The following is a 14,306-nucleotide window of genomic DNA, read 5'->3' as shown; positions in this document are numbered from 1 at the left end:
ATTTCTATGAGCTTAGCAACAGCTAAACTCCTACTGTCATTTCTTTGTGGTGAGAACATTCAAATTCTTTTGTTTATCTGTTTTAAACTTGCAATATATTGTTAATAATTATAGTCACCCTATGGTGAATTAGAATACCAGAACTTATTTCTCCTAACTGGAACTTTGTATCCATAGACAAGTTCTCCCCTCTCCGCTTCTGTGCTTGTCTCTCAGTCTCTGTAGCCACCATCTGACTGTCTACTTCTTGTGAGTTCAATTTTTGCAATTTCCCATGTAAATTAGATCACATGGTGTTTGTCTCTCTGTGCCTGCCTGGCTTATTTCTCTTAAAATAATTCTTTTCTTGATTCTTCCATGTTGTCACAAATAATAGGATTTCCTTTTTTTTTTTTTTTAAGAGCTGAATAGTATTCCGTTCCAACACATTTTAAAATCCACATATCTGTTGATGTACTCTTGGGTTATTTGCATATGTTGTCTACTGTGAATAATGCCACAATGAACATGTGCATTAGTGTTCAGATATAAATTCCTTTGGGTATACACCTGGTACTGGCAGTACTGGATAATATGGTAATTTTACTTTTAGTTTTTTGAGATACCACTATGCTGTTTTCTAAAATGGTATTTACAATATTACCAACAGTGCATAAGGGTCCTTTCTTACACATCCTCACCAACACCTACCCATCTCTTTGATAATAGTCAGTTTAAAAGGCATGATATCTCATTGTGATTTTAATTTATTTATATTCTCTGATGTTGATCATTTATTCATACACCTATTGGCCATTGTACGTCTGCTTTTGAGACTGTCTCTTCAGATACTTTACCCATTTTAAGTATGATTATTTGTTTTCTTGCTGTTGAGTAGTTTAAGTCTTATATATTTTGGACATTACACTTTATCTGATGTATGATTTACCAATAATTTCTCCCAGTATGTAGGCTGTTTCTTTACTCTGTTATTTCCTTTGCTGTGCAGAAGCTCTTTAGTTTGATATAATCCCATTTGCCTATTTTTGTTTTTGTCACCTATAAATTTTTTAGTTTTAGGTGGATACTGTATCTTTATTGTTTATTTTTATGGGGTGCTGAGGATCGAACCCAGTACCTAACACGAGCTAGACGAGTACTCTACCACTTGAGCCACAACCCCAGCCCCTTGTCACCTATTCTTTTCAGGTCTTCTCTAAAAAGTCTTTGCCCAGTCCTGTCATAGAGCTTTCCCCCTGTGTTTTCTTCTGGAAGTTTCTAGTTTTGAGTGTTGCATTTAAGTCTTTGATCCATGTTGAGTTGTTTTTGCATATGGTGAGAGATGGGCTGAGTTTCTTCTACATTTGAACAGCCAGTTTTTTCCAGCACCATTTATTAGAGATGGTTCTTTCCCCACTGGGTGTTCTTGGCACCTTTGAAAAACATCAGTGGATGGATGGACTTATTTCTGGGCTGTCTGTTTTCTTCATTGGTCTCTATGTCAGTTTTCAGGCCAGAACCAAGCTGTTTGGTTATTAGAGTTTATAGTATATCTTGAGGTCAGGTAGTGTGATGCCAGCTTGGCTCTTTTTGTTCAAGATTGATTTAACTACTTGGGAATTTTTGTAGTTTCATTTGAATATTAAGTTTTCCCCGCCTATTTCTGTGAAGGATGTTGGTATTTTTATAGGGATGCATTGACTCTGTAGATCTCTGGGGGTTGTATGGATATTTTAATCATATTAATTCTTCAAATCAATGTTTTAAATTCATCCATTTAACATTTTGTTGGCTAGTCATTACTTCTTGCATTTCAGATGTCCTTGGGGGCCCACTTTACTTTTTTCTAGACTACATCCTTCAGAAATTCTTTTAGAGTGGGGGTCTCAATTTTTATTTTCTGAAAATATCTTTATTTTACTCTTGTTCTTAGGAGACTGTTTCTGTGGTGATATCATTTTAGGGGGGTGATTATTTCCTCTCTCCTTTAAAAATTATTACATTGGCTACTAGTTTTCATTGTGGTTATTGAGAAATTAGATGTCAATGTAATCTGTGCTTTTTTGTAACCCTTTTCTCTGCTTTTAGGATTTTCTTTAGTTTCATTTTATTCTATTTTTTCCCTCCCTCCCCTCATTCTTCCCTAACTTCCTTATTCCTTTATATCTTCTGCTGCATTCCAATACCATTATTATGTTTCTAGTGTTGGAGTTTTTAATGATTTATTATTCTTGGGATTATTTGTTACCTTAAATCTGAGGATATCTCTTTTCTGTATATTTGGGAAAATATTTAGTCAACATCTTTTAAAATATTGCCTTCTTCTATATTTTCTCTGTTATCTGTTTCTTATACTCTAATATAATATGTTAAGTCTCCATGTATGTTATTTCCTGAGAGAGAGAGAGAGAGAGAGAGAGAGAGAGAGAGTTCATTGTTAAGGATAGATAGGTTAAAATTTTCAAGGTTCTGTTTGGTTTATAAATATGCATATTGTAGATATTCTGATTAAGAGTCTTTTAAGCACAAAGTCAAGCACAGGACTGCAAACCCAGTGCAAATCTGGCAATTGCCCAAGGGAGCCAACAGTAGCAACAGCTAAACTTCTACTATAAATATATTGGTGAAAACCTCTCAAAATGTTGCAGTGTCTACATCATCAATTCCAGCCTTGAGTTATTAGATGGAAATTCTTCTCTTATAACACAACATTGGCCTACGGTCTGAATAACACTGTAGTAGGCACTGGGTTACATAAATGAACAAGAGTAAAAGCTTCTACTCTCATAAGGGAAGAACTGTAAGCAGTTATTATACGGTGGGGTAAGTGAAATGATAGGAGTTCTGAGAACTCTGAAGGAGGAATTTCTATTGAGAACAGCTCATGGACACCTTTGTAATAAGAAAAGCAAAGGTGGTTGCTGATCCAAATGGGTGGGAAGATAGATATAGGAACATCAGTGACAGGAAAGGACAGAGCAGTCTTCCTTCTTGCAATTTACCTTCAGTTGCTGACTGTACTTTTTTTTTTCCACAAATGGGAGGATGGAAATAATAGCTCAAAATCATTGTCTTTAAAGGGATTTATTTTTCCCAGTTACCAGCAGTAGTTGCAGTCTAAGATCAGCTCACTTGCTCTATGGGACAGATCAGTAAAGATTTGTTTTTTCTTACCCTGTGATCTTTTCTGGAATTGAAACATCACACAGGGAAAAGACAGGTCTGCTAGAGTTGCTTATAATTATACTTCCCCTCAAGTCCTTATATCAGGAGCTCTAATCCAATTTTCTCAGACCCCATCTCCCTGCTGACCAACAAAGGTTCCATGCTGGGTCTTGCAAAATTAAGCCATAAGCTTTTCTTCCACCAAAGGTTCGAATCTGAGCACAGATGTCAGAGTTAATCCAGTCACCCCAGGTCCTCTTAAAGCCATAGAAAAGTAGATTTGTCTTGCTGCCTTTTTAATGGTGTGGAATTTTCCTCTGCTCAGCAACTTTCCTCACTTTGTTGGTTATATCTAATTGGGTTTATCTTTGTCTGAGCCAACATGATGGACAGACCTTTTGGCGAGTGGATGTATTTATTTCTAGGGCTTAAAATGTGGTTCATAGACACCTCTGGAGGCCAAATATCCACTGGGAATTCTTATCCCACTCTAGCTGTTTATTCTGAAAACAGAACTGTCATCAATGACCCTAGAAAACAGAACCTGACCCTTTAAGGATGTTGTAGCAGTTACATGATATTACAGCCAAACTGATAATGCTCAGTGGTGTTAATTGGGGTCAACTTCTAACATGCTTTTGAGGTCCGTGATTGCTACCAGCACAACCTAAGTCTCTTGAAGGCTGCATACTTATCAATAATCCAACCAGATTCTTTGTCTTTTAGATAAGTCACTTACCATCACAGTTGAACATCTAATTTGAAGTCAGGTCTTTCCTAATTGCTGGTTTTCAGAGTGATCTCTAATAAGTTCCTTATATTCCTGAATCTTGGCAGTACAGTTTGGCTAAGACAGAAAGACTTGTTTCAAATTCTGACTGTACCACCTTTTAGTCATGTGACTTGGGCAAGTTACTCAAACACCCCCCACCCCCCTGCTGTGATGCTGGGAATGGAACCCAGGGCTTTGCACAGACTGGCAAACTCTCTACCACTGAGCTATATCTCCAGTCCAAGTTACTCAGACTCTATTAATTTCTTCATTTGTGAAATTGGGCCAACAGTGCTCTCTCAAAGGTTTATACTGAGGATTAATTGAAATAATATGTATAAAACACCCAGCACACTACATAGCTTATAGTTAGTGCTAAATAGATAGTGCTTGTTCTTATTACCTTACTGACAAGATCACGTCCTCAGTTCTGCCAAGAACTGGTTTGCTGCCTTTATGGCCAAGAAAATATAGACTTCAGATTTAGGTTCAAAATTATATGGACTGCAAGAACCATTAGCCAAATTGGAGATTGGCCACCTAATTTGTTTCACTCATCTCTGCCCAGCCTTTGGCAGACATACCACAGTCTTGCAGGGAACGTGAGACAGAGGGAAGACTGGCAAAAGATGCAATGGGGTGAAATTATGCAGCTGTCTTGTAGCCTGGTCTTCTTTCTTGCCCCACCTTAAATTCATAGTTCCTGTGGCTCCTCATTGCTTCCCAAAATCAAAGTGATTTTTGAGATCACTTTGTTCTGTGTGCTGAAAGATGGGTCCAGAAGCTCAGGGAGAGCTGTGCTGGGTGTGGTGACATGCTGAAAAGTGACCTTAAGAGGCACCAGCTGCGTTAGTGTGTTGGATGCCGGGCTAGGAACCTGAGCAACAGTGGCCTGTTGGACAGCCTTCACATAGTCTAGTGGGCAAGAAGACGAGGTCACTGACAATGCCACCGCAGAGCTGTGAGAGCCACACGAATGTCAGTGTAGGATTCTGGAAGCCACAGAAACTTTCTCAGAAGGCCAAAGAAAGGGGTGCCAGTACCAAAAGGGGTGAAAAAGGAATTAGCCCCCAAAAGCTGCAGGTTTAGTGGGGTCTAGGGAGTGGGTGGGAGTGTCAGGCAGAGGAGAGGAGTTGACTTGGCAGTTGCATCTGGTATGTAGATGCCCCTGGAGGGGTGCTGAGAGGTGAAGAGGAGCCAGGGAGACTTGAGGAACTGTTTGCCAACTGCTGTTGGCACCTCCCTGGTGTCATTTAATGGGCTATTATCCTCAGTGCATTCCTTGGTGAAGGCGCAGAGATTTTGTGCTCTGGGGACCCCACTGTTAGTGCCAAGTCCTTTCTTCACTACTTTTTCTTTGGTATTCCTCTCTTTGGGCCTCCCATTCACCTCCCTCTCCTCCCAGTAGACTTCTTCTGCAATGCCTGTGCTTTGTCACAGAACTTGGCTAGTGGGCGGAAAATCTCAGGGAACAAACCCACAGTGGTGGGATCTGGTGTGCAGTGCACCTGGTCATCTATGCAGACGCTCTGCTCGCTGAGGGGCAAGTTGCGCTGAGCCCCACCCCTTTGATCCTCCCCTGTGGTCCTTGAGGACTCCTTGCCAGCTTCCTTCTAAGACAAGGTTTCTCTCCCAGCTCCTGTGTTCAGAGGAGGAACCATGGTGCTTCTCTGCGTTCTTGTTCTGTCACTCAGCTCCTGATAGTGCTGTCTCACAGTCACCCAAATCCTGACTGGGAAGAGATGCCACACCCCTCTCTTTCTTTCTCTCTTTCCTCTCCTCCCTGCAACCCCATGCAACCCCTTGGCTGTTGCTCATAAAAATAAAAACGTATATGGCTATTTCTCAGCTTCCTAGTCTCATCCTTTCCCATGCAATCCCAAACTCGTATGCCTTCTCAAAGTGTAACTGACACTGACTGAGAATTTACTATGTGATAGATACTTTATATGTCTATGAGCTCATGCGATCCTTGAAAACAATCATGGAAGTGGGTGTTATTATCTTCACTTTTTTTTTTTAAATGAGAAAATCAAGGTTAGGGGTATAAAGTGTTTTGCCCAAGACCACCTGCAAGTGATTTTAGGAGAGCTAAAATTCAAATCAGGTCTGACCCAAAAAACCCATGAATTTCATTTTGTGTTTTATAAATTTTATTTCTTGCTTTTGAAATGTTTAGTGGAAAATGCAAATAATAGAGAAAATAAAGATGCACTCTCCTATAATCCTACATTCTTAGTTACCATTAATATTTATGGTTTCTGTTCCATCTTTATCTTCTGGGGTTTTAAATATACATTTAAAAATTGGCACATATCTATGCATGTATATTATTATACATATTTATGTACATAATTTTCTATCCTATTTTTACTTAGTATTTTAGCATATTATTTTTCTTATCTCTAAATAGTTTTAAAAAATGAAATTTTGATGAGTTACAATATTCTATCTCATGGATGCACCATATTTTATTTATCTATTTTCCTATTGTTAATAGTTCAAACGTTTTTCTTTTTAAAATTGTTTAAGTAATGTTGGGATAATAATTCTTATAAAAAGTTCTGCAGCACCTAATAGGAAATAGAATTTTAAGTATATAATGTCTTCAAGTTTCTTGACCTATTAAATTAAATTCAAGAAAAATAATATTTATTTTCACTCTTATCAAAAATGTATAAAAATCATATCACTGGATCCTCTCTAACAATAAGTATTTAAAAAAAAACTTTCAGTTGCTCACGAATAATAGTCACATTACTCTTTAGATTTGTAATTCTTGTGTTCTTATAAAATTGAGTATTTTTCAAGTGTTTACTGATCATTTATATTGAATTTTAGTTACCTTTCCTTTATTTTTAATTTTTAAAATTTGTTCTTTTTAGATATACATGATAGTAGAGTGTATCCTGCATAATATACATACATGGAGAATAACTTATTCTAATTAGGATCCAATTTTTGTGGTTGTACATGTTGTGGAGTTACACAGGTGATGTATTCATATATGAACATAGGAAAGTTATGTTTGATTCATTCTACTGTCTTTCCTATTCTCCTCCCTTCCCTTCATTCCCTTTTGTCTACCCACTGAACTTTTATTCTTCCCTCCTCCCCCTTATTGTTAGCATCTGTGTGTCAGAGAGAACATTTGGCCTTTGTTTTTTTTGGTGGGGGGGAATTGACTTATTTCACTTAGTATGATATTCTCCAGTTCCATCAATATATCATCAAATGCCATAATTTCATTCTTCTTCAGGATAAGTAATATTTCATCGTGTAGCTATACCACATTTTTTTCATCCATTCATCTGTTGAAGGGCACACAGGTTGGGTTCATAGTTTAGCCGTTATAAATTGAGCTGCTATGACATTGATATGGCTATGTCATTGTAGTATGCTGATTTTAAGTCCTTTGGGTATAAACCAAGGAGTAGAATAGCTGGAAACCAACCAAATGGTGATTCCATTCCAAGTTTTCTGGGGAATCTCCATACTAATTTCCAGAGTGGGTGCACCAATTTGCAACCCCACCAGCAATGTATGAGTTATCTTTTTCCCACATCCTCGCCAACACTTATTATTGTTTGTATTCTTGATAATTGCCATTCTGACTGGATTGAGATGGAATATCAGTGTTTTAATTTGCTTTCTCTAATTGCTAGAGAGGTTGAACATTTTTTTCACATATTTATTGACCATTCATATTTCTTCTACAAAGTATCTTTTAAGTTCCTTTGCCCATTTATTGATTGAATTATTTGGTTTTCTGGTGTTAAGTGTTTTGAGTTCTTTATATATCCTATAGATTAATACTCTCTGTGACGTCCAGGTAGTTTTTTTTTTTTTTTTAGGGCAGAAGTTGGCAAACCATGGAGCCCAGGGACCCATCTGGCCCACAGTCTGCTTTTGCAGGGCATAGCCACACACTATCCTTTATATATGGTCTCCTTGCAGCTCTGTGGAGTTAGGGAACTATGACAGAAACTGTAAAGCCTAAAATACTTGTTCTAGACCTTTACAGAAAAGTTAGCTCACCTTTCTAGAGCAGACCCCTACATTTGCCAATCTCCTGTTCCCTTTATCTTGGGTTTTTTAACACTGGACTTTCCTATGTGTGTCAATCTGCTTTTTCCCACCCTACTTCATCTCAGCAAGACAAGCTGTGTCTAGACAGGCATGTCTTGCTGTTTTGCCAGTAGGTACCAGGCAGGGCTTTCCCTGGGGTGCTGACTACCAGCCGCTGGTTGACTGCCTTCAGCTCCACAGAAAGCCACTGTACATTTTGCTGCTCAATTGCCAGTGTCCAGCCAGTACCAAGTTATGTGGTTCTGGGTTTCAAGAGAGGATTTTCTATTCTCATTCATAGTTTCTCTGTTACAAATATGACTTTTGTGTGTCTGTTACTTTCTAAGGCAACACAACATAATATTTGAGAGCATGGATTCTGATGCCAGATCATCTAGTTTAAATATCAGGTCTGCCACTTACTCACAGCGTGAATTTGGATTCATTATTTATTTTTTTGCCTTTTGCCAGTTTCTTATCATCTGTAAAAATCACGAGGATTATGTTATCACCTTTGTCACCGAGGTTGAGAAAGAGACAATTAGTGCTCCCTGGCATATCCATGAGCTAGCATTTCTTAGACCCTCTCCTGTGATGAGTTCTGGCCAGTTCACCAAGGGTGGCAGTGTCTGTGTCATTATTAGGCTCAGGGGGTCAAGCTGGTTTGCTTTCTGCCACAGTGCCCTGGGGTGGCATCCCAGCATGGAGAGAGCCTGAACCCTGAGTTATAAGGTGGAGGAGATCACTACTTACCTGAGTCAAACTTCCAATAAACAAGAAATAAACTTGTATTGGGGTAACTTAGTTACTGAGATTTTGGAATTTTAAATCTATTTTTCTCATAATGTAGTGTATGCTATTCTACTATAGCATTGTTCTAAAAACCAATTTGTACATACAGGCATATTAAGTGCTATAAAATAATATTTGCCTTACTTCTCTTATGATCATAGGTTGAATATTCCTTATCTGAAATGATTTGGAAACATTTTGAATTTAGATTATTTTAAACTTTGGAATATTTGCATAAATATAATTAGGTATCTTGAGAAGGGGACCCAATCAAAACATAAAATTCATTCATGGCTCATTTGTATTTTATACACAGAGCCTGAAGGTAATTTTATTTATAATAGTTTTGAACATGAAACAATGTTTTATAATAGGGAATTTCCCACTTGTGACACCATGTCAGCATTCAAAACTCTTGGATTCTGGAGCATTTTAGATTTTTGGATTTTGGGGTTAGGGTTGCTCAATCTGTATTAAAAGGACCATAATTGTTACAATGTTTTTCACTCACACCTCCATCATTATTACTCATGAGGAACCGACTTCGTAGCATGCATTTACTACACACACACACACACACACACACACACACACACATCAGATTGTTTTAGGGAAGTTATGGTTTCCAAATAGTTCTAGAAATCTGAGATGGGGAGACAGAAGAAACAATTCTGTTTATCTCAGAAGAAAACACACACAAATCAAATTCTGCTTAGACAGACTGTGTCTCTGATCAAGGGAAACGTTCTGCTTCATGAGGGAGAGCTGGGTGGACCACCGTTTTGTTTCCTCAGTGCACTTCCGTGTACCCTGACATTGATAGAAAGTTTTCCTAGATCCTGCAGTGTGGGGTAGTATTATCACTTTCATCTGTTTCTTGGTCTCTATTGGTTCTTTTTTTTTGGAAATATGAATTTATTACAACATAATTGACACATTAGGCAACAATTTGAATTTTACGTTTTCTTATGCACAATTTTTGTCTGTGCAAAACACTAGGTGAATACAGAAAGCTGCACCCAGCTGAAATGAGTCATGTAATAATATACCAAAAGCACACAGCCACACATCTCAAACATCTACCAACTAACTACTTCAGTTAGCCACCTATGTTATAAATAAGACCCACCCTTATCCACCCAATTTAAGATAACCTTCTTTCCACCATTTCCCATGAATCCATGAGCTACAACTTTTCTGATACCCAGTTCTACTAGCAAACTTCAGGTCTATTTCAAAGTAAATAAAGTACCTTATTTGTTGTAATATCTGTGCATTTACTAACCATGTAATCCATGTAAAACAGTGCTGCCATTTTTCTTAGGTTTATGGGTGTCACTAATAAAGTTTTCAAGTGTTGTGCTATCTCTCTGAAATTTTTTTCACTGTGGTTTTTCTTCTGCAATATTTTAAATAGTATGATGCTTTTTTATTATTAATTTTTTATTTTTAAGTCTATATTCAAACAAATAAGAAATCTGCACTCTCTCAATGTAAATATTTCATTGAAATGATTGAGAAATTCCTTTAATCTGAAGAATGCAGAAGAAGACAGCTTATATCTACCCTGCTATTAACCCACTATCTGTATTTGACAGATTCTACTTCATCTAGGAGAGAACAAATAGCTCTCTTCAGAAACTACTATTGATCCTTCTATTTTCTAATGTCATGTTCCTCTTATCCACTCACACTTAGAAATGCTAAGGCAGACCAGTCCCATAGTTACTTCTTTTCATGTTTCAGCCTAGTTTCTTTGGTTTTATCTTGATGGCATCAGGGTCATATGCAATGAGGATTTTGTGTAATAACTAACTGTACTGTGAAGTATTTTTTCCCATGGAAGTTTCATATTTTAATTTAGACATTTTTTTCTCCACCCATAATTTTTTATTCTAACTTGATATCACCTTTGATTTTATTATTGGAACTTTTCATGAAGTTTTTACCTTTATCTCTTCAGCTCAAATATCCAAACTTTTAAAATGTGAACTACCACTCATATCAAACTTAAGGCTCCATGTTTTTTGATAACACCCTATTCTTTCATTTTTTTTTAATTTTAAAGTTTGTTTTACTTAGTTATACATGACAGTAGATGCATTTATGCACTTTGATATATCATACATAGATGGGATAAGTTTCTCATTAAGCCAAGGGTCTTGTTTTGAAGAGTCACATGTTATAGGCCTTGACTGACATTCATTCAGCCTTGCCTCTCCTGCAGGTTGCATTCTTATCCTACATTCTCCATAATGCCATTTGCTTTCTGAAGCTATTTGTTTCGTTTTGTTTCATTGGTTGAAATATGAAACATGGAAGCCCATAGTTGCTGGTGTTCACTGGTGTCTCCAAGACTGTTGTTTATCTCAAATAGTAAACCATTTTTTGTTTCTCCTTTGACATATCAAAGTTGTCATCTAACTTTCTTCTCAGAAAACACAACTCTATATTCACTGCCAATGTCCTGAGCCCCGGTGTTGTATACCATCCCTCACTGCTGTTGTGTACATGAGCCAATGATTCAATTCCAGTGGAAAAGTGAGTAAAGGACAAATTATGAAGGGCTTTTAATGACAAACCCAAGATCACTCTGGGAAATGTGCTGACTTGATGCAATATACATTTTGGAAAGATGATCCTGGTAAGAAACATGGAAGGCAACAACAAGGAGGAAGGTTACAGAGCATTTACCGATAAGTGGGAATGTGGATGGAGCTCAAGGGCATCTGGTTTATTCAGTCACTCTTCAGGGAACAGAGAGGAGAGAGATGAGAGTCTGGAGGCAGAATGAGTAGAGCTTGGTGTCTGGTTGAAGAAGCCCGAGAGAGGATGACTCTGTCTTGAGTCACTGACTTGAGTGCTGGTGCCATTCATTCATCAGAATTCAGCCCATGGAGGAGATTTGGGGAGAGGGGGAGAAAAAAATATTTAGGATATTTAGTGTTTGACAGAACTTTGAGACATTCTGTGATGATATCTAAAAGGCATTTGGATATAGAGCTCAGAGCTCAGGTCCATGGAGGGGAGAGGAGGGCAGCAGCGGCTCAGATAATCATCAGCTCGGAAGAAACAGCTGAGAGATGCAGCGGGGCTGGTGGAGCCCGGGAGTATGTAATGCAGGAGCCCGAACCTGAGGGCTGGGAGCAGTGTCACTGAAGGACAGCCTTAGCCTGCTCTGTAGTGGCACTCTAGGGGTTCCCTGAGTTTCCAGGGGAGAGACTCTTGCATGGTGCAGGAGTAGAGTGCCTGTAACTCAGTGGATAGGGGCTTTGGAAGCAGCAAAAGATCTAATTTCTGTGAGCTCATTAGCACCCACATGCAGGATGGTTCCTCCTTGGGGCACTGTCTGTCCCATTACTCAGGAACAGAGAGGCCTCATACTTATGTCTTCAAAGCATTCCCCGGGTTTTTCTCCTCTTTCATCCACACAGAGATTATTATATCAAGTGGAGACAATATGTCGTAGAAATAGCTAGGATTTTTAATTATCAAATTAATAATAATTATATCTGATTTAAGTGTACAAACTATCTATGGCCAGGTACAGTGGCACACGCCTATAATGACAGCAGCTCAAGAGGCTGAGGCAGGAGGATTGCGAGTTCAAAGCCAGTCTCAGCAAAAACAAGGTGCTAAGCAACTCAGTGAGACCCTGTCTCTAAATAAAATACAAAATAGGGCTGGGGATATGGCTCTGTGGTCGAGTGCCCCTGAGTTCAATACCTGGTATCCCCCAACACACACACACACACACACAGAAGAAATAAGGTAATGTAAAAAAAAAAGATGTTACAGAATCTTCTTTCTTTCTTTAAATTGATTAGTACTTTTTTTTTTTTGCTTTGATGTTAACATCTCACCCAGAGATATTTATTTTCTTTTCCACAAGAATATCTTTGTATTACCTTCTAGCAAGGTTTCCAGTACCTTTCATTGAGGTATAAGAAACTGACCTTCATTTTAATGACTTAGGTTTTAACTTCCTTTCAGGTATAAATCTGATAGACTCGGGCTAAATAGGTTCCTCTTTCACTTTGATGAAATTCTTAAAAACCATTATTCAGCAGAACACGTGGATTATCCCCTTTTAGGTGGCCCTTGAAAACTGTAGCCCAATCTGCTGAAGGTTCAATCTTGCCTGACGCAACTCTTTCTTCCTGAGCCCCATGGAAGGAGATCCCTGCTGCTTCAGTGGCCCTTTCTGTCCATGATGTTCTCATGTATCTAATTCATCTTTTTGAGGCTTGTGATCTCAAATTCCTGTTTCACTAGTACCTGGCCTGGGTCATCATGCAGATTTCTCTCATCTTTTGTACATGGTGTGGACCATTGAAATGGTTAGAAAAGGGGAAGTCTTTGCTGGTCTGTGGCCATAACTTAGGTATATATCCTCAAAGGGAAAAAGAGTCTTCCAAAATGCCCAGGATGAATTGTAGTGGTTCACATAATCTTCCATCCAGCCATATTCGTAAGCTGTGTGACATCTTCCCTTGTCATTGTTAGCCTGGGACCAAGTGCATTGAGTACCAGTTTGGAAAAGTTAGCCCATAACCCCCAACCTTGGACTACAAAGATACCTCAAAGTTGAAGCTTATGTATTGGAGGATTTCCAAAGCAACATGAAGCCACCACTTGGTCTGAGTCAGCATTGTTGACTTTCCAGGAAAAACAAAACAAAACAAAACAAAACATAGTCACAATCATTGTCATCCATGCTAGCAACCTGCATTTCTTTGTCCCTTGCAGTAGTTAAATACTCATAGATACTCAGGATTTTATGTTCTAAAGTGGCCCAGTACCAGGTAATAGAAGTACTTTGTTCACCCTAACCTCCCTTGAGGAAAATGAGCCAAGATACTACCTAAAGATGACCATAGGCATTTTCCTTATAAATCCTGTTGTTCTAAGATACTTTAAAACTTGCATCAGAGGAAGATTATTTTACAACTTCTGTCAACAACGTCTTAGTTTAGTGAAGGGATTTTTTACATAATCGTGGCTTCCTTTTATCTCTAGAGTTGACCTTCTATTTTCTGAAGTTACTTTAAGGATCGTCTTTCCGAAGTAAAACAAGCCTGGCATATAAAGCATCTCAGTGCCTGTTTATACAAAGTAGAGGGTGAGGACACTATTCAGCGTGAAAAAACAATTAATTTCATGGGTATTAAGCTGTAGTTCCAGGATTCACCTTCAAGGACTGAGTGTCTCTGGCTGTTGTAGAACAAGAGAACGTTGGAGCCCAGGCCCCTGGGGAAAAGGCTGGATTGAATATGGCTAAATTTGTTTTCAGAATAAATATTTTAAAACACCCACCCTTCATTTTTCATCGTTTCACCTGCACACCTGATTAAACATTTATAAAATTGACTGCAAAGTCAAATTCTCACCACAATGAGGAGCACAGGCAATAAGAGAGTCTAAAGTGAGGGTGGAGAAGAACATGGAGGGTTGACTAGGGCAGGGAAGAGAAATGGGGCAGCCAGAGGCATTCAAGGAGAGGGCTGGGGAGACCATTCTGGAACCATCT

The 14,306-nt window shown here is 38.4% G+C and overlaps 1 long non-coding RNA gene across 3 annotated transcripts in view; it reads left to right on the top strand.

Annotated features, from left to right (window-relative positions):
• The window catches only part of LOC107139240, a 41,172-nt gene that overhangs the window by 14,032 nt on the left and 12,834 nt on the right, over window positions 1–14,306 (top strand). For all 3 annotated transcript variants that reach the window (XR_007341085.1, XR_007341084.1, XR_001503126.2), the window contains exon 5: window positions 11,213–11,317. This is a non-coding gene — a long non-coding RNA (uncharacterized LOC107139240). The remainder of the gene's footprint in view (window positions 1–11,212; window positions 11,318–14,306) is intronic.

This window comes from Marmota marmota, unplaced genomic scaffold (genome assembly GCF_001458135.2).
Source record: "Marmota marmota marmota unplaced genomic scaffold, marMar, whole genome shotgun sequence".
Classification (NCBI taxonomy): domain Eukaryota; kingdom Metazoa; phylum Chordata; class Mammalia; order Rodentia; family Sciuridae; genus Marmota; species Marmota marmota.
This window is presented reverse-complemented; position numbering and strand designations above follow the sequence as displayed.